Here is a 20704-nt window from a genome sequence, read left to right as displayed (position 1 = left end):
CACCCCATTGCAAAATGCAACTATTGCAGAATTACATAACATGCAAATAGGTACTATTTTGAATCTCTCAGGTATGGAGTGTTCAGAATTTGAAAGTGAGTAGTTATTAGTAGTTATTATTTTGAGGAACACACATATCCTGTCCTCTTACACAACTTATTTACTTTTAAAAGTTATGGGTTTCTATAGAATTAATCAGTTTTCAGTTTTAGTATGAGAAAGTACAAATTTATTATTTTAAGAAAATATTGGCAATTATATTGTGAAAAAATTGTCAAGTTATATAACATTAAAGTTGATGGTCCTCTGATAAAGAAGGGGTAATTAATTCAAATTAGATGCCAAATAGTACGGATTTTTTAAAAAGTTACTACATGAAGAATAATATTTACTATACCAAATACAGTGAAATTTTATTTCATGCAGCTTATTTTTAAAATTTAATTTTAATGTGAAAGTGATATGCAATGGGTTAGCAATTTTAAGGCAGTGAATACATAACTGTTCAAACTTGTTATCCCCTCTCTCATTTTTCTCACAGTTTTCCTTCAGCCCCAAACCCCTCACAAGTTGTAATGTACATTTCCAACATAATGTCTTATGAGTATTGCTATTGCATTGGTTTGTCTTTGTCCTTTGTCTTGCCAATTTGTTGTTCCTCTTCCCTTTACTAATTATGGTAAATGTATAAACAATACACAGGGTACCAAAATCAAACACAATAGGAGATAACTCATAGGGGAAAAACCCAAGGAAAATAGAAATCACATAGTACATTAAAAACAACAACTGCAAATAAATATCTTTGTCCATATCTTGGAGTTTATTTTGCTCAGCATCAGTTTATATGCTCATATATATGCATAATAAAGAAACTGGAAAATAATAGTTTCATGGATAATATATCATGGAAACAACATGTTAACTGTTTTTGATGGTAAAGGTGGAATTAGGATTGGTAAATTCGCGATTCTGATAAAGGAATTTCAAAAGAGTTTTAAAATTATGACAGGTAAATTTTAATTGTTCAAACTTTTTAACTTAGCCTATTAAAATTTAAAATTGCCTGGGAAAATAGGCTTTCATGCAAAAAAATCCATGGAGACTTAGCTGAGAGGGAGCAATGTGGGTAAGATGGCTCATTTTTACACTAAACAAACAAGCCTCACAAACTGTGCTGTAAATCCTGTAGGTTAACATGTGAATTGTCCTTACCCAGGAAATACAGTCTTACTGTGAGAAACAAGGTTGTTGTGTAATTTAAACTAAACAGTAATTTTCTTAAAAAGATAATTTTGATCAAAATATTTACGGAGAAAGTGCCCGTCAAAATGAAAGAACGTATTGAGTTTACACAGTGTCTTTGCACTTGAAGCACTGAAACACAGAACAAAAATCTGATTGGATACTTCACATTTCTAAGTAGATCAAAAATATAATATCCTCATTAACATGAGATAGTGAAGACTTCTCTTATTACATAAGCCAAAAAGTTTCGGGATCAGAAAAGAATTGAGCAAATTGCAAAGGTAAGAAAACGCGTTCTTAGAAGCCCTAGCTAAGGGTACTGGCTTCAGCCGTGGAGGGGGCCAAAACTTTTTGATATAGATTGTCTTAATGTTTTTGCTACCTAAAGTGATTTTACAGAGCCTATTTGGCTCAGTATAATGCAGAAAAAATTGAATGAAGACATGAAAATAAATTCCACCTCTAAATAAAAGAGTTTTAAAAGAGAAACCTGAAGATGTAGCAGTGGCAGATGCAGTATAGTCCTTCACCTTCACTAGACTTGAAGCCAAGAAACTGTGATTAATTGGAAATCAGGCAAGAGCTAAGAAGGGACATAGAAGTAGGACATAGAAGTATTGTCCTTTGTAACAGACAATGTAATCCAAGGAATGGGTGATTTAACTCTATTCTTCTCCATACATCTTGTTGAGCAAAAGCAAGACCAAGAGAAAAATAATCTATTGAAATGATTTTGCAAAGAATTATTTCACTGTTCATAATATGGTATCTAAGGAAAGTCTTAAGAGAGAAGATAAAAGTTGTAAGAGAGAAGATAAAAATGGATTATTCTTCAGTTTCCTCTAAGCATTTTGTTAGCAAAATATATCTTTGAGGTTAAAAGTGACTGAACCAAAAAGGGGTGGAGTACTTATTTTTGTGGGCACATTAGACACAAGAAGATTTCAAGGTAAAAGAAAAAAGAAAAAAATATAGCTAAATATTTGTGATTACAGGTTCTTGGACTGTTTTTTTGGAGACAAAGATTTGCATTAGTGTTGGTCTTCATAAACATAGTTGTGACAACAAAGAAGGAAAGAAAAAATTCCAAATCTCTTGACTTTATTAAAAGTATGAAAATAGAGTAGTGAAGAGATTGAGAGAAAACAAAGAGAACTGCTTTCTCTCCAGTGGAGTAATAGGTTCTTGTTCTTGTTTCTTCCATTCTGTCTTCACAAGCTATCAAATGTGCCTCAGGACTGGAGTATCCAGTTCAGACAAAGAACATTCGCAGAAGAAAATATTTGCAGTAGATATAGGTGATTTATAACCTTAGACAATCTATTTAAATCTGTTTAAAATTCTCCCCACACCCCAAACTGCCCTCTTTGCACAGCTTTGTTTGCTTTTCCAAAGACTGACCTTCATTAACTATTTAAAATTTTGAGAGGTCATATTCATACTGTCTAGAGATTGCTGTTTGGTTGTAATTTTTGGTTGTGCAAGTGTGTTACAATTAAATATGTCCATCTAATTGTCTAATGCTCCTGGATCAGAGTCACTCCTTCTATCAATCTGAACCAACCCTTTCTCCAAGATTTATTTCAGATTTACCACTTCCTTTATTACATGTGTACATTGAGTATTCTAGCTGTACTTGTCCCTTGTTGTATTTTTCATTCATTCTATTTCTTTACTATTGTTCCTCTCTGTTTTCAATTTCCTGATAGTCATTCTGTTAAACTGCCTGTTAATACTTTGAAAGGTTTATATACATTCCATGGAGTTTCAATCCCACATATACATGAACTGATGTCAGTTTATATTTCCATAATTCATTCATCTGCAATAACAATTTGCAAGACTGAAGATGTGAATCACTTAGACATGATTTTATTCTCATTCATTTGGAAGATTAATCTTTAGGCAGCAAGAAAGTTTAAAAATTACTTAGAATGTATTCCTAACTACCAGTTTTTATAAATGGCTTTGTACAATGGTGTGTGATTATTTAATTTTACCTAGGATAATATTTGCTACTACCTATAAGTTTTGGAAAAAGAAGAAAACTAAAATTTACGAGTGTAGAGGAATATGATAGAAATAGAAGACATATTTTATATTTGTCACATCTCTGATCAGTACCCAAATGCAAGACTTAAAGTCATATTTCTTACTATATTAGACAGATAGGGAAAACATAAAACAACACTTGATAAAGCAACTATTAGTGACTTTTTAAAATGTACGTTCTTATGTGATGAAATTTACTTTATTAGCTAATACTTGGGTTTGGAATATGGGAGGCTGATCTATTTAACACATTTATGGAAGGCACCTACTAAACAACACAAATGGTGGGGGTACTATTTCTACACTTTAATGAACGAATTTGGTTGATATTAATGTTGGGTAAGTAAATCAACTCTATTTTAACTTGCTCCCTACACTTGAAAGCCTTTTAATGTCACTATCATCTACTTGTCAAGTGTTATTTTGGCAAATGTGATTTTAAATAGTTTATTTGAAAATGAATATACTTTCAGGAGATTAAGGGTAGGTTATCATTAGTTTGAGAATAACAAAATTTTTATACTATACAACCTAGCTTTCTGAAGTACCGGTGTTTTGAAGCACTAAGGATCTTCTTAGTTAATGTTTTTCTAAATTATATTTGACCTCTAAATCAAGTTTTCCTAGCCTTGGTAGACCAATTATGGATCTATCGTTCCAGAAACTATTTTTGGCCAACTTATGCTGCACTGAAATCTTTCATTAATCATTAGGACAGGGGTATTAAAAATAATCTTGTTCATTTGTGATTTTGTTCACTCATATGGGCTGGTCATTTTTAAATTGAAAATTTGAACTACAGTACTTTCTCTCATATTTTGTGATCTCATCTTTCATTTCATGTTGCCTTGCATTTCACAGTTGATTACTGCTAATTCCTGTAAGGAATTGGGGACCTGAAATATTATAGGACATGAGAAATTGAGATTAGTCTTCAATTACTTTCTGTTGGCATGTTGCATGAGCCTAAGTGAGAAGTCTTGCCCTTGTTATCTGATGTTGCAGATAATTTGAACCTGGTATCCTAGGGCCCGTGGGTCCTGCAGAAGAATAATAGCTTTTAGACATCATATCAGCAAAATTTGGGTATAATCAGTAAGAATGCTTCAGAAATATGGAGAAAAACACTTTGGGACCAGCAAGTTAAAACAATAAACAGAGTATCAGAGTAAAATCCCTTATACATTAGTGGAAAACAATACTGTTATTTTACCATATGAATTCAGAAGACCACGAACACATAGAAGGTATCACAAGTTTATACCGAAGACATTGAATTGATACTTTTTATATTCTAATATATATTCTAAACCTAATTATTTATATTCCAATCTATTTATGAGTATAAATGTCAATATATTTGTCAAACTATCAATTCTAGTAAGATTCACTGTGTGAAATTTAAAATCAGCACATATAAATATAAAATATATAAGTATATATAAGTATATATAATATAAAAAAGGCAACTCTGGCCGGGCGCTGGTGGCTCACGCCTGTAATCCTAGCTACTCAGGAGGCTGAGATCTGAGGATCGCGGTTCAAAGCCAGCCCGGGGCAGGAGAGACTGTGAGACTCCTATCTCCAATAAACCACCAGAAAACCGGAAGTGGCGCTGTAGCTCAAGTGGTAGAGCACTCACCTTGAGCTGAAGAGCTGAGGGACAGTGCCCAGGCCCAGAGTTCAAGCCCCATGGACCAAAAAAAAAAAAAAAAAAAAAAAAAAAAGGCAACTCTGTTTTAAAGTATTATTCCATTATCTCTACCTCAGTTTTTGGTAGAGTTAGATTTAAAGCCTAGAGGCAAGAGGAAACACTGTGATTAAAACATTACCAATTTAAGGCCTAATATCGAGGAGAAACTTATGGACTTCTCCAGGAGCTATGGAAATATTTGGTTATAGAAAGTCAGTAGTGTAAGTTCCTGCCTGGTTGGATGATAGACAGGCAAGGACAGTAGGTAATCATGCATATGAAAAATTTTTTCACCTTCTTGGCTTTAGCTACTTTTGAAATGATAAGTATAATAAACAAGTATATTTTGATAAAATGCCTTCCATTCTAAACAATTCTGTCTGAACTGTTCATCTCTCTATGATCTCTTGTAACTAAGGTTAGTTTTGTTCCAGTGGACAATCTTTGCTGTCACGGTAAGATATTCTGATTGGTCTGTTCCTACATGGAAGAAAGGTAAAGGGTCAGCTAGACATTTGTCCCAGCAAGACTTCATTTGGGAAATTTTAAGTTGCACAAGTTAAGAAGTAGCTCTTAAGCAAGGCTTTCTTTGAATCCATTAGCTCCACAAAGCTAACTCAGTTGATAAATACTTGAAAAGCAATCACCTTTGGACATAGCTGTAAAGGCTTCAAAGTATGATTAAATTTAAAATGAAAAAGACAAAATAGTCATTGACAAAAAATTGCAAATGTGAGCAATCGACCAAGAAATATGTTTTTTTCCATTATACACAGAATTTTAGAGAAATAAGATCAATAGAATTTTTAGGAACAATAAGGGTTCCTTGTTATAAATAGTCAACCATGGATATATGCCTGTATAAGAGTGCATCATTAAGTACTTAAATTTAGATGATACTACATCTTTCAGCAGCAGGCCTACCCAAATTACAACAATACAGAGATTAACATAGCACTTGCCGAAGGATGATATGAAAATTTGTGAAGTATTCCATATTTTTCATTCTTCTGATGCAAGAAATGAAAAACAGTTAAAAACAGTTATTAAAAAGTTCATTACAAAAATAGAAGTGTAACAATACGTGTAATTCATAGAATTAAAGGTTAGTTTGACATCAGTATATTAAATCTTCACCTGAGAAAGGCCTTTACATAGCATAACCTTTACAAAACTTGAAATTAGTTAACATTGTCATTTTATCCCAAAGAAATAAAATAATACAAGGACCTAGGAAAAAAAGAATCTTAAACTTTTTCTATATGCAATGCAATCTGAAAGGACACATTTATTAATGAACATATACATTATATAACAATGTAGAATTCAAAGTATTATATCTAGGAGCGAATTAAATAGATTATGGACATTATACAAACAGATATACTTTTTTCAGAAAAGCACCATGAACATCTTTAGTTTCTATACTATTTATTTCAAAAGATAAGTTAAAATTATTTCTGATTTGAAAAAATCACAAACTCTGCAGAAATCATTATAGATGTACACAAACAACTCTTGAATGTATTTTGACATCAAAGTCAGGCAATTCACTTGGATGAATACATGGAATCCATGAATTTTTAAAGTAAGATATTGCTGTTGCTTTGTATTTTGAAAATAAAAATTGTAGGGAAACAAAGGATGGACTGGCATTTTTGAAATTTAAGAAACTCAACCAAACCATTACAACTTAGGAGAACAATTTGTACAGTCTTCCACAACTTCAAAGAGGTAGTAATACTTACTTATCCTTTAGGAAATATCAAATGCAGTTTTCGAGATCCAAAAGAAGAAATTTGCTTGGATCTTCCTCAATTTTTTTCTTGCAAATGATACCATTCCTCATTTTTTCATCTTACTTCCTGTCTTCGTCAGAATTGTTTAACCGGAGACTTTGAGTGCCAGTGGGAATGAGATGTCCATGTTTTTCTCCAATAGTTCACATTGATTGAACTGGTCAGAAAAATCTGGTGAATTTTCTGCATATATTTATTCACCATGATTTATTTTATCTTTTTTCCATTTTTACTACTCTAAATTATTCTAACTGGAGAGTAGGGAATTTATAGAGAGCAGAGGAAAGATTTTCCTCAATATTCAAAGGTACAGACTGAAAATTAGGACCAGTGGTGTCTTCATGTGCAGCTTATTCTAGGAATGAGAAAATAGGAAACAATGGCTTCTATGTAAATGATTTGGGAAATACCATGTTATAGTGTAAGAGAACTCACTATTCAACTTATGGGCTTAAAGAACTTTCTAACAGCTTTCTAATGTTGGTATTCAACATTAGAAAAAATGTATAATGCAGTAGTAAAATAGAAGTCCTTTGTATGACTACCTAAATTCTTGTTTTATTAAAGACATTTGTTTTCATCTAAAAAATAGGCCTGTCTATTGTCTTCAGGTGATTTTGATGATTGAAGATGCTTAATGAGAAGTCAAAATGTATTAGTAGTCCTTTTCTATCAAATAAATTTCACTTTTTCTTCTTGGAGGATATAATGATCAAAGCAATAATTCAGAATCAGCAAGCAATCGTTCAGAATCGTGCTTGCAGTGCAAGTGAATAACCAGTAAGTAATCCTCGATACCATTATCCACAAAGATTTGTCACAGATACAATCTGCCTGCCTTCTCTAGCTGCTTTCCTAGCCTGAACCTATTCCTTCATTGTACAGAAAAAGTGTGATTCAACTGATTTTAGTCAGATCTGTTAGTAGAATTATCAAGTATTTAGATTCTTTTTTTAAAAATTAGTTGTGGGGCCTGAACTCTGGGCCAGGGAACTGTCTTGAGCTGTTCAAATCAAGGCAAGCACTCTACCACTTGAGGCACAGCACCACTTCTGGATGGTTCTGTTTATGTGGTGCTGATTTGGGAAATGGCAGAGCAGAAAGTGAAATGATGCAACCAAAAATATAAAAACAAAATAAATTAGGATAATTATGGAGCAATCATATTGTCTATGAGAACCATGAAAGAGAGAGAGGAAAATAGATAGAGATGTGCAATGACCTAGCTAGCCACAAAATCCATGCTTCTATTTTTTAAAAGAGATGGAATTAGAATATATGTATTTACTTGAAATTAGTAAATACATTTTTAGTAGCCTACATAAAGAGTCAGAGCTTTGACCAAATTACAAACAAGAATCTTAAAACTTGTGCTGGGATGGTGGATCAGTGGTAGAGTGCTTGCCTTGCAGCTTACTACAGCAGAGACTATTTCCAAAAAGGCCACACATATGAATAATAGGGATGAGGATGAGTAAACCCCTCTTCATTGGGAAGCCTAGAGTGGAAAATTAGAAATTGTCCATGAGTTGGTAGCTCAAGGCAGATATTCATGCAATAACTGTGAATGGCTGGACACCCCTGTACAGTGCTTATATGTGGAACATATTGCAAAAGCACACACACACACACACACACACACACACACACACACACACATCATCATCATCATCATCAGATTTCTTCTTATTTTTTGCATATGGTCTTAAGAATAAATTTACATTACTAACATGAATTTCTGACAGGAAAATATCATCACTGTACATCTTGGTTGTATGCTCTCAGCTTTAAATTACTATCTAAGTATGTGCATTAGATAAGTATAGGAAAAAGTAGGAGCCACATCGGTGGCTCAGGTCTTTAATCCTACCTAATCAGAAAGATGAAATCGGATGATTGTGCTTTGAAACCAGACCAAGAAAAAAAAGTCCATTAGATTCTGATTTGAAAGTAACCACAAAAGCTTGAAATGGAGCTGTAGTATAAGCATTAAAATGCTAGCCTTGAGAAAACTAAAACAAAAAAATAACAAATTCTGGAACAGAGTCAGGCCCTGAGTTCAAGCTCTAGTATTAGCACAAAACGAATGAATGAATGAATGAATTAACTAAAAATAAATTAAGTGGTCACATGTGGAGAGGCAGGTAAAATATAACAATCGTGGAGACTGGATTATGTATTATTTTGTAAAAAGGCAAATTATCATTTTTCTTAATCATTAATATTTTATTTGAACTTTATTGTACAATAAACCCTGAGTTTGGCATGCATGTATGTGTGTGTGTACATGTGCACTCATGTGTGTGTATGTGTGTGTGTGTGCGGTTGCAATGTTGCTTGCCAATGTGGATAGAGTGAGGCTGAAAAGAGCTGTGTTGAAATGTTGTTATTTATCAGGGTTCCATCCTGTCATTTCAGTGGAACCACCCTTCTGTACATTTTATTTGTCAAATAATAACATCCTCATAATCAAAGCATTTACACCATTAAGTTAGATAAAAGAGATCACTTTCGGTTCTTAGTATATGTTAGGCAAGAAGATACACATATAATTAGGTAGTGAGTTATTGCTGTAAGATGACTGTCAGTACAAAATATGTATTTGACATCTTAAATTGGATATACTTTTAAGATATACTCATAGAGTGATTTTGACCAACTCAACCAAACAGGTATTACTCTGGTTATTCCTGTGAAACTCAAGGTGGATAAACACTTTCCAGATTTCTGTTGAAAATAACTTTGTTTGTAAGATCATATCTATTCACACTAAGATAATAAACCCCATATTTTTTAGGTTTGAATATCCCATCATATTTACTGAAAATCAGTATTGTGGATATGTTTGTTAGATGTACATTGCAAAAACAAACAAAAAGCATGTGTCACCTCCAGATAGTGGATGCATTTGAAGTTGTTTTGTGCATACAAATGTTTCTTAATTAATTGTTCTTTTGTGGGAGTAACTATCACAACTTTAACAAATAAGGATTTTTGAATATCTTTTCCAATATAAATAAGATCCCAGAGAAAGTCTTGCAATTTCTGAAAACCCTTTGAATATTTTATGATCCTAACTACTCAGGAGACTGAGATCGGAGGATCACAGTTCAAAGCCAGGCCGTGAGACTCTTATCTCCAATTAACCACCAGTAAACCAGAAGTGGCACTCTGGCTCAAAGTAACAGCACACTAGCCTTGAGCTAAAGAGCTTGGGGACAAAGCTAAGGCCCAGAGTTCAAGCCCCACAACCGAAAATAAATAAATAAATAAATAAATAAATAAAGCAGCCGGGTGCTGGTGGCTCACACCTGTAATCCTAGCTATTGAGGCTGAGATCTGAGGATCATGGTTTTCAGTTCATTGACTATACAGCTAAAAACATTTCTGAAATAAACATTGTTAAAATCTGAAAATGTAAATGTGTATATAGGCTTTTTATGCATCATTTTATGAAAAGCCAGTTTTTATGAAACTAAAAGATATAGAATAAAAGAATGGAAGTGAATTGGGTGAGCTAATTATTAGTATAACTTTGTTTTCTATTAGCACAGTCTTTTGAATTACATGATCAAGTTAAATTATGTCCTTTGTGACACTATGCTTGTTATTTTTAGAATCTTTGTAGTTATAAGAGTGAATTTGAAAAAAAAAGAGTGAATTTGTAGTATAAATAGTCTTTGAAAATGATTAGGATTAATCTTGTGTTTTGTGTCCTATTCCCCTAAAAATGAGTTATTTTCAAGTGTTAATAGTTTATAATTGAATCTTCAGTATCATAAGAAATTTTGAAAAAATGGATTGTGCTGGGTAAGATGTAGCTGCCTCTTCTCCGAACCTCCCCTTTGCCTCCGGACTTCTCAGGGGCCAGCAGCAGCCCGACCAGGGGCACGGGAACGAGGGCTCAGCAAATGACCATGGGCTTGGTGTCCAACTAGCAGTTTGCAGGTGGCTGTGCCAAGGCAGTGGAGAAGGCGCCAGAGTAGGTGCCGGGGGATTCGGCTCAGGCGGCCGAGGAGCTGCAGCTGCTGCACAGGGCCGGCATCTGTAAGTGGTTCAACGTGATCATGGGGTTCGGCTTCCTATCCATGAGTGCCTGCACCATGGTCGCGCTGGACCCCCTGGTGGACGTCTTTGTGCACCAGAGTAAGCTGCACATGGAGGGCTTCTGGAGCCTGAGGGTGGGAGAGGCTGTGGAGTTTACCTATAAGAAGTCTGCCAAAGGCGTAGAATCCATTGGATTCACTGGGCCCAGTGGGGTGTTCTCTTTGGTAGTGAGAGGCGGCCAAAGTTGAAGAACATGCAGAAGCGCAGATCCAAAGGAGACAGGTGCTACAGCTGTGGTGGTCTAGACCATCATGCCAAGGAATGCAAGCTGCCACCACAGCCCAAGAAGTGCCACTTCTGCCAAAGCATCAACCACATGGTGTCCTCCTGTCCACTGAAGGCTCAGCAGGTCCCCAGTTCCCAGGGAAAGCCTGCCTACTTTAGGGAAGAAGAACAAGAAGAGATCACAGCCCTGCCCTGCTCCCCGAGGCCCAATATTGAGCCACCAGAGTAAGGGGGGGCTACTCTTGCCAGCAGGAAGTTTCAAGGAGAAGGCATGAAACGGCAAAGTGGAGAAAATGGGGATATGGGATGGGTTGGTGAGTAGCTGGCACTGCCATATGTCTCAGGCCGGAATGTCCCAGCATCACCCCATCTTGTCTTTTGATGAGGGGAAGGGGTGATGCATAGGAATCCCATCATGATCTATCCCAATTCAAGTGAGGGGCTTTGGGGGAACCATTTTGAAACCTGCATACTTTATATGATAAGCTTCACCTGTCCTACATGCTTCCCCTTCCTCCGCCCCACCCCCCCCCAGCCTCCAGCTTCTAAAAATGACCCAGATTGGCAAGTTGTTCCTTTAAAGAAGGATGTGTCCTATTTCTCTTGCCAGGGTGTGAAACAAATAAGCATCAGACCAGCAGATCCATGGGCCCAAATCCCCAAGGTGTAATACCTCGGGTAGGAGGGCCCGTCAGGAGCAAGGTAGGGTTGTTTTGTTTTGTTTTGTTTTTTGTCTCTCCACCACCTCCTCTCCTAAACATCTTGTTTCCTCATCACCCTATCTTGAGCCGTAGTGCTGGGAGAGCTTGTCCAGGCATTTGGTTGTGATGACAGGCAACATGGGTTACTAGGGAATGGCTGTAAACCTGCTGCTCTGTGCTTCTCCCCGCCCCGCCCCAATTCTGGGCCAATGTGATTGTAATTTATTTGTTCCCTTGGATAACTGCACCTTGGGTCCCCGCTTTCTTCAGGATGCCAAAACTGCACTATATGTGAGAATGATATATCTTGTGCATTTTAACTTTTTTTCTTATTATAAATATTCTGGTATTGTATTTTTATATATTTTAATCTTAAGGCCCTCCTTCCTGCACTGTGTTCTCAGGTACATGAGCAATCTCAGGGATAAGTAGGCAACAACTCCAGGTCAGCACAGCAGGAAGAATTTGTTGTTTTTATCACCATGGAGAACAACCATTTGTAGTGCCTAGCCTATTGAACTACTTCATTTTTGCCAATTAGAGCTGGTTTTTCTGCCATAAGGTCGTCTTGAAACCCCATCAACCCTTGGAAATGTTTCATGGGAGACTAAGTTTTTAATTGGGTTGCCCCATGACTTGTTCTCCTTCTGCTGGAAGAATGGAAATTAGTCTAAACAGGAAATGGTGGTGCAGACAAGGTAGAAGAGGCCCAAAGAGGAAGCCAAGGTTAGTAATGATTGTCTAATCCTATGGCTCTGGGACTTGTTTTCTTTCCATATACCACATCTATCCTTTACTAGGTTAGCCTGGGATTACTGTGCAAGTAACTGTATATGTATTTTTTTTCTCTAAGTAATGGGAATTGATATGTTTGGATTTTAAGACCACAGATATGTGTCCACCTTGTACTAGCCATGCAGGGATGGCTCTATAAAAAGCAAGGACCAAAATCCTCAGTCTCGGCTTCCAGGGAAATCCATAAGTGAAGGCCTCTCTCTGGAGCCCGTGTCCTGCCCTGCTGCATAATTGTTCATAGTGTTGTGTTAGCTAAAGGAGAAAAAGGGAGTTTCGTTTACATTCTGTGAGATCACCGCAAACCTACCTCACTGTGTTGAAACAGGACAAATGCAATAGAATGCATTGGGTGATGTGTGTCTGATCCTAGTTTCTTGTCTCCCCACAAATGCTGGCCCCTCTAGTTAATTGTATTTGTCTAGGCTCTGTAGGACTTTACTGAGTTTCTGAGTTGATCATTTGCTAGGTGGCCTAGTTTGCGTGAATAATAATGTGTGGGTTTTTTCTCCATGTTCTTTTTGAGGTTTTATTGTTTACAAACTTCTTTTAGAATTGAGAAAAATAGCCAAACCATCTTTGACAGAAGGTTATGCACTAGACAAAAGGATCTGAAGCTAAGTTGGGGGACCTTCTAAAGTGAGGATCTTGAACTAGTTTTTCTTTTGTTCCCTCTCTTCCTCTATTTCCCATTTTGGACTAGATCTTCGTTGGTAAAAATAATAATAATAAGTCCCTATCTTCTACCCTTTTCTCCCTCAAAAGAAAACCTACATGCCCATACACAGATGACTCTTGGAATGTCTCTTCAACTTTTATGTGACTTATGCAAAGATTCTGAAGACGCTAGGGCTCCAACCTCTCCACACCCCACACACACACCTTGTTCCCAACCTGAGTCCATGTTTTTTAAACATAATTCTCATCAAATATGACATTTGTGACCAAACTTGTTTGTTCTGTAATACTAGAGAAAATCAAGTGTGGCTTTCCTTGTAGAAAGTGGGGTCAGGAGACCAGGAAAGGGAATATTAATGTGTGTTCCAGTCACTCAGGAACTTGTACACAGGTGCAAGAAAAGTCATGTCAAAGTGGCCACAAGATTGTTTAATGGGAGACGGACAAATGTAACTCCATGTTTACTGCGAGAAACCAAAGTTTTGTGAGAAAGCTTGAATTTATGGGGAGGGAGGGTGGGAAAGTGTGTACCTGTCTGTCCTTCCTCTGATCCCTGCAGACTAAAGCTCCCTTGGGCTTTTATGATACCAGTCCTGGGTGTTTTATTTCATGATTGATTTGTGCTGTACCCAAGTACTTCCTTTCCTCCTTTCTAACCATTTTTTTTTTAACACATCCTGACTCTTCCCTTCCCTTTCTTTTCCTGGGAAAATACAATGAATGAATAAATAAATAAATACTTAAAAAAAGAAATTTTGAAAAAATGTAGTAGTATTGATGTCTTTTTTAGGGAGTGGAGTCTGGTAGTGGGGCCTGATCTCTGGGCCTGGTCGCTGTCCCTTAGCTCTTCAGCTCAAGGCGAGCACTCTTCCACTTGAGCCAAAGCGTCACTTCCAGCTTTTTTCTTTTTGCTTATCTGGTGCTGAGGAATCAAACCCAGTGCCTCATGCATGCACAGCAAGCGCTCTACCTCTGAGACACCTTCCAGCCCTTTATGTCTTTTTAAACCAATTGTATTCAGAAGTTGGAAAGGCTTTAATTCATGCTTAGGTCTTGTTGTCTATGATTTTTATCCTCTCATTCCTAACATTAATGATAGGTCAGTCTGTATTTTTGGGTACAAGAAAGGTAAAATATTTATCTGGGGTCAAAGGTGATTTTTATATCAGTCTTGGTTTAATAGCATTTTAAAGTATACCTTTCTCTCAAAATGTTGGGTATAAAAAGCAGTCAAAAAACTTCTAATAGTAAACAACCTAGGTGAGCTACACTGTGGAAATGATTGGTGTATAAGACCTGCAGTCTGTTTCCATCAGGAATTGGGGAGGTCATTCTTTCAGTAAGACAGTGTTAAACAGAGATAGGGTCCCCAGGCAGCGCAGTGTTGAGTGAAGGGATAGAATATTATTTCTGCTATTTTGACCTAGAAATCAAGAATGTTACACTTTAGCAGTTCCTTTCACAATGGAGGTATGTATGGATTATGAACTTTGAGTTTTCATATTACAATTATCTATTTTCTAAGAAAGATAAAGTGAAATATTATGAGTGTACACAATACTGGGAATTTTTCCTAGAATTTGTAGACAAAGGGATGGTATTTTGGTCATAAAATAGAATGAGGTTAATTGATACATTTGGAGATGGACCTCAGGCTAACACTTACCATGTGTGCAATGTTGTAGTAGTAATTACAACTCTGAAGACTTCAATATCATCATCTGAGAATTAAAAATGTAAGTAGTTCCACTTTATGCAATTATTGTGAGGATTAAATTAGATACCATAGGTAAAGTATTGGAAAAACAATCAATTAGCATTTGGCAAATTCTACCTGTTATTTTATCATGTGATGAATTCTAACATTTTTACTCTGGTTTTATATTGTCTCTTTATGATGTGCAATGTGATGTATTGATATTCATTGCATTGATAATTTTTCTGTCACTATAAGGAAAATACCTGAAAAGAAAATTTCTGAGGAAGAAACTATTATATTGTTTCATGGCTTAAGAGAGCACAGTTTAAGATCAGATGTCTCCATTGTTTTTAATTATATTTTTATTATCTTAACTAGTTGTACAAGGGAATTTTCATTCAATAAATCATGTTTTTATGTATAATGGATATTTATATAACTTTTCCCTACCCTTCAAAACCTCACCACACTTTAATATTTTCTAGTTTCATACTATCTGCATTGAATATTATGTCTTCACTTTCTTCCTCCATAGCTCACTTTATTCCTTCCCTTTGACTTCCCCTCACATCTTCCAACAGATTGTTTCCTGGTATTCATTTTGTTGTATTAAAAGTTCAATTTTATAAAAAATATGACATCATTTAAATACTCCTCTGTAAATAGCATGATTTGGTTAATATTGCTGTGTAAACTTGTATAAAGTTCTAGCTTCCAAATATGAGACAGAACATGGGTCCTTTGTGTGTCTGGCTCTGACTTATTTTACTTAACATATTTTTAGATCTATCCATTTCATTGTAAATAATGTAACAGTCTTCATAATGGATAGGTACAATCCACTTATGTATATATGACACAGTTTTGCCAACCATCTCTCTGCCAAAGGGCATCTGGGCTGTTTCCATAACTTGGCTATGGTGAATAGTGCAATAGTGAACATGGTTGTGAAAGTGATTTTACTGAAACCATTTGGAAGAATTCATCACTATCTTTCTGGGAGCAATCCCCTAACCTGTTTTCCAGAATAAGCACATCCTTCCCATCATCTCCATCGCAACGTTTTGCAAGTCCTCAAAAACACACTACCCCATATAGGTCTCAATAAGCTAAAACCACACTGTGCCCATATTCTTTCAATACATTTTTAATAATTGTACATATAATTTACTGAGAAACTTCTATGTACTTTCCTAATGTGGGAATGAGAGACATAACAACAGAATGAAATTAAGAAATATGCATCTTAATTAGCTATTATCATATTTAAAATCTTTTTCAGCTCTAACTTAGAGCCTCGCTTACTATTATTTTAATCTTTATTTGATTACTTCATCTATCGCCTAAATTATAACAGGTAAGTTAAATACAAAGTCAAAAAGTGTGGTTTGATTTTGACACTCATGTGTGAGGATGCACAATATGGGCCAATAGATGGATTGGAATTAATAGCAATTATCCATTTTGCTAAAGTAGAGATGGTTTTCCCAAACTGATTCTCACAATTAATATTGCATTCAACAAAAAGAAACGTGTAACAATTCCCTTTGTTTTGCTCCTATTAACTTTTGTTTCCATTTTATTTTATAATGAATGATGATTTCATAAGTCTCCTGTAGATGCAAAAATATGTTGAAATATTTCTATCTATGCATTAATCTATACATACACACATATATTACACAGGTTACAATGATAATGTATAACTTCTATAACTATACAATTTACTAAATTATTAAAAACATCGACGGCTCATGACTGGAAACCTGGTTACTCAGGAGGCTGAGATCTGATGATCGTGGTTTGAAGCCATCCTGGGCAGGAAAGTCCATGAGCCTCTTATCTCCAAACAACCAACAGAAAATCAGAATTGGAACTGTGGTTCAAAGTATTAGAGTGGTAGCCTTGAGAGAAAAAGCTCAGGGACATCACCCAGGCTCTTAGTTCAAGAATTACAATCTACCCGAAAAAAATCTATTTAATTTACACCTGTGTAAGTAGAGTATTTCCATCACCCAAATGCACATCCATGCTCATTTGCAAAGTAACTCTCTTTTGTCTGAAGTACCATTAAACATTATCACTAAAGTAGAAAGCATTGGAACGTAGGTTCATTCTATCTCTCTCATGGATTTTTCTCCACTCAAATACTCAAGTGTTACAATTGTTCTAATTATTTAAAATCATAGTTTTTTTCTTTATTACCCCTAATATTAGAGTTTGAATTGAGTGTTTTGTGCCCCTTAAATGGGTGTTCTTACCACTTTGTCATGCCCCCAGCCCTGTTATCCTGATTATTTTTTAGCTAGAAACTAAATTCATACTTGTGTATGATCTTAGCCTCAGTCTACTTGATGTTATTCTTCCTGGAATTTAGAATAACAGGTGCATGGAATTGTGTAGGGGAAAATCAGTCAGGAGGTAAAATCTATATTGAATATTAATAGTTAAAGAGGAAAAAGAGATCCTAAATGGCAAACTAAAGACAAAGCAATATCAGAGTACTATATGCTCAATATTAAATAAGAAGGTTTAATTGAAAAATTGAGCTGAAATGTGCACATCAGGTAAAAGCAAGAAATCAGAGCCTAGCACCAACAAAGAAACACCATAATGCATATCTCAGAAAAAGGAAAAAAGTTCCTGTCCTTGATTTCAATGATACATATAATCCCTACACACGCACATGCACATGCACGCACACACACACACACACACACACACACACACGAATGTATGCAACAGCTCAACCTTCTCGTATCCATTCAACATGAATCAAAGATTTTCCTATAATAGTTGAAACTTTAAAAGTTTCTAGTTTTGTAAATAATTGATGACAGATGCATAAGCAAATGTTTTCTGAATAACACTATGTTATGTAATTGAGAATTTATGATGGTTATATCTACTTAAAATATCTCTGAATCTCGAAAGAATTAAACAAGAGACAATTCGAATTTGGAACTATATTTCTACCAGCTATTCTGCAAAGGCTTAAAAAAAGTTATGAGATCCAATATTAAATACCAAATTAATATAATGAATACATGTGTAAGTGAAGTGAAAGACAGTGATCAGAGACCTATGCTGCCTCCAATTCTCAGCAGGCTGCACATTGTGACACCTTTGATTCTGCTGCGCCAGTTCATTTCCCTAGAGCACTGGCCCTGCTGGGGTTGGGGATGGGGGCTGGGTGGAGAGGGAGGAGGCCACAGGGGAAGCAGAGCTTTGGTTGGGGCTGAGAGCGATGGGGAGAGGATGGTGGGGAGGCCCTGAAGGAGGCTGTGAAGGGAGGAAGAGGCAGTTGGTCAACAGCTCATGCAACAGCAGCCCTAAAGGCAGCTGGGTTTTGGACAGTGTCTGTGAGGTGTGCAATTTGGGGTGGATTTGCTAGGGCCTATTTGCTTGGTGAGGAGAGGAAGAAGTCTCGAGTCCCACCCATACAGATAATGAAAAATGAGACAACCAGTGGCTGAAGAATTTCAAGAACAAAGTCAGGGACTTATAGGTAACCTCTAGGGCCAGTGAGGGCAGCAAGGATGGGCCTGTGGTTGTCATGCCTCTCTCGATGCCCTTGGAAGTGAGGGCCAGCTCTCCTGTGGGTTAGGCCTCGCTCTTGCCTTGACGCCAGCACCAGGATTTGTCAGCACAGCCTCACCCTGCCCCAAGGAGCTGGCCTGTTGTGGGTGCTGGAACCTGGGCAGCTGCTGGAAGGCTATACATAGCAAGGCAGAGGAAGCATGGCTGGTAGGCTCTGCTCCAGCCCAGCCAAGCTCAGGAGCACTGGGCAAGTTACTGCACTGGATCAGGCTCAGGCACTGCTCCCCAGAGAAGTAAGGCCTCTGGAGATCTGTGCAGTGGCCGCCACATGTGGGTTGTGAACCTCCTTAGAATGGCCGAGGAGTCTCAATGGAGAGGTGCATTTGCTTCTGTGCCTCTCCCATCTTCTGGATTCCTGTTCTCCTCCTGCCTCCTGCCATGTGCAACTACAGGAGTCAACTTCTCCAAGCCACTGAGAGGCCATCCTGGAGATGCTCACAGGGCTTTCCAGGCTGTTTCACCATGCATGCAGGGCTCACAGGGTGCCATCCTCCAGGCAAAGCATACCCCCATTTCAGCTTGGCCACCCCTCCCTAGGGGATCACAAACTGCATTCTTACACAGAAAGCCAGAGGTACACAAGGCTGCCCTGCAGTCTAAGGCATCCTTTCCTGCCTCCTGCTCAGGTGTGGAGCAGCTGTGGAGCTAACTACAACATAATGTTTGATTATCTAAAAAGAAGAGGAATAAAGCATCATTGTCCCACATACAGCTGCCCCTGGGGTTCGCTGTTTACACTAGTCTTTCGCTTAGATAAGGATTCCCAAAGACCACCACGGAGCCAGTTCTCATGTGAGCACATTAGAGTCCTTTATTTCAAGCTCGAGCCTGGACTCACAACTGTCACCATTGCAGTGGGTCAGAATTGAGAGCCCCGACCCTTCAGTTAACTGGGTAATCTTATAACAATCTTATTGGCTAGCGAGTGCAGGCTAAGCAATGAGCAATAATTTGTGGAGGAGAAGGGGAAAAAAAACAAATCGTTAAATAGGGATACAGGTGGACCCATTGCAACAATGAGATGTACAACTTCTTATGGAGAAAAACGAATTTTACAACTTTGGTGGGGGAAGGGGGCGGAGAATTCGATGGGGGAACTATGGGAGGATGGGAAGTTACAGGAGTGGGAAACAAAGGAGGAGGCTACAATGCTTGATAAGAAATGTACTCATTATCTTGCCCATATAATTGTAACCACTCTGTACAGTATTTTCACAATAAAAAGTAAAAAAAAAATTGAAAAATTTAAAAAAATCTGTAGCTTTATGTACATTCTTTCATTGGTGATGGCTATTGCTAGGGGAGTTATTTGCAGAACATTATTGTGACATTTCACAGTTTTTCCAGGAACCTGAGTTCTAACTTTCAGTAAAAGTCTACTTACAATGGGTACTTTCAGTAAAGGTCTTCACAATGGATACTTTCTGATTATTCGGAGTCTATGTCCAGAATGACTGTACTTTGGCAAAGACCTCTCACTAGGTGTGTGTGTGTGTGTGTGTGTGTGTGTGTGTGTGTGTGTGTGTGTGTGTGTGTGTGTGTGTGTGTGTGTTTTGTGTGTGTGTGTGTGTGTGTGTGTGTGTGTGTGTGTGTTGTGTGAGAGAGTCAGACACAGATGAGGTTTGGAGTAAAACACTCCTTCCCTTCAGCATTGAGTTTGGGTATCTATTGTTTGTCCCACCTCCCCAATTTGGAGTTCTAAAGTTGTCCTTCTAAATACTTTTATCCTTTGATCTTTGGAGTAAAACACTCCTTCCCTTCAGCATTGAGTTTTGGTATATATTGTTTGTCCCACCTCCCCAATCTGGAGTTTTAAAGTTGTCCTTCTAAATACTTTTATCCTTTGATCTTCTTGATATTCAGATTCCTAAGGTCTGCTTGTGAACTTCAACATTTGCTTCATGAAGGTGATGCCTTTCTTCTAACTTTTATGAAGCCTTTTCCTCTCTTTAAATCCAGTTTGTGCTGTATTAGTGGTTTTACTTAGCCCAGACTGTGGGGGCCCATGCTGTGACTGGTAATTCAGAGATTAGTTTAGGCCAATATGAGATACTATACTTTCAGAATATCAGTGAAAGAAGTTCAGCATCTTTATTAAAACAATTTCCTG

General features: G+C 37.0%; 2 pseudogenes; both read left to right on the top strand.

Moving 5' to 3' along the window:
* The first annotated feature begins 5895 nt into the window (after positions 1-5895).
* LOC138817935 (U6 spliceosomal RNA) lies at positions 5896-5996 on the top strand (annotated as a pseudogene).
* Positions 5997-10709: 4713 nt separating this feature from the next.
* On the top strand, positions 10710-11340 carry LOC138817931 (protein lin-28 homolog A pseudogene; annotated as a pseudogene).
* The last annotated feature ends 9364 nt before the right edge of the window (positions 11341-20704 follow it).

This window comes from Dipodomys merriami, unplaced genomic scaffold (genome assembly GCF_024711535.1).
Source record: "Dipodomys merriami isolate MVZ:Mamm:240054 unplaced genomic scaffold, mDipMer1.0.p SCAF_708, whole genome shotgun sequence".
Taxonomy (NCBI): Eukaryota; Metazoa; Chordata; class Mammalia; order Rodentia; family Heteromyidae; genus Dipodomys; species Dipodomys merriami.
Note: the sequence above shows the minus strand (reverse complement) of the source record. Positions and strands in the feature narration are given on the sequence as shown.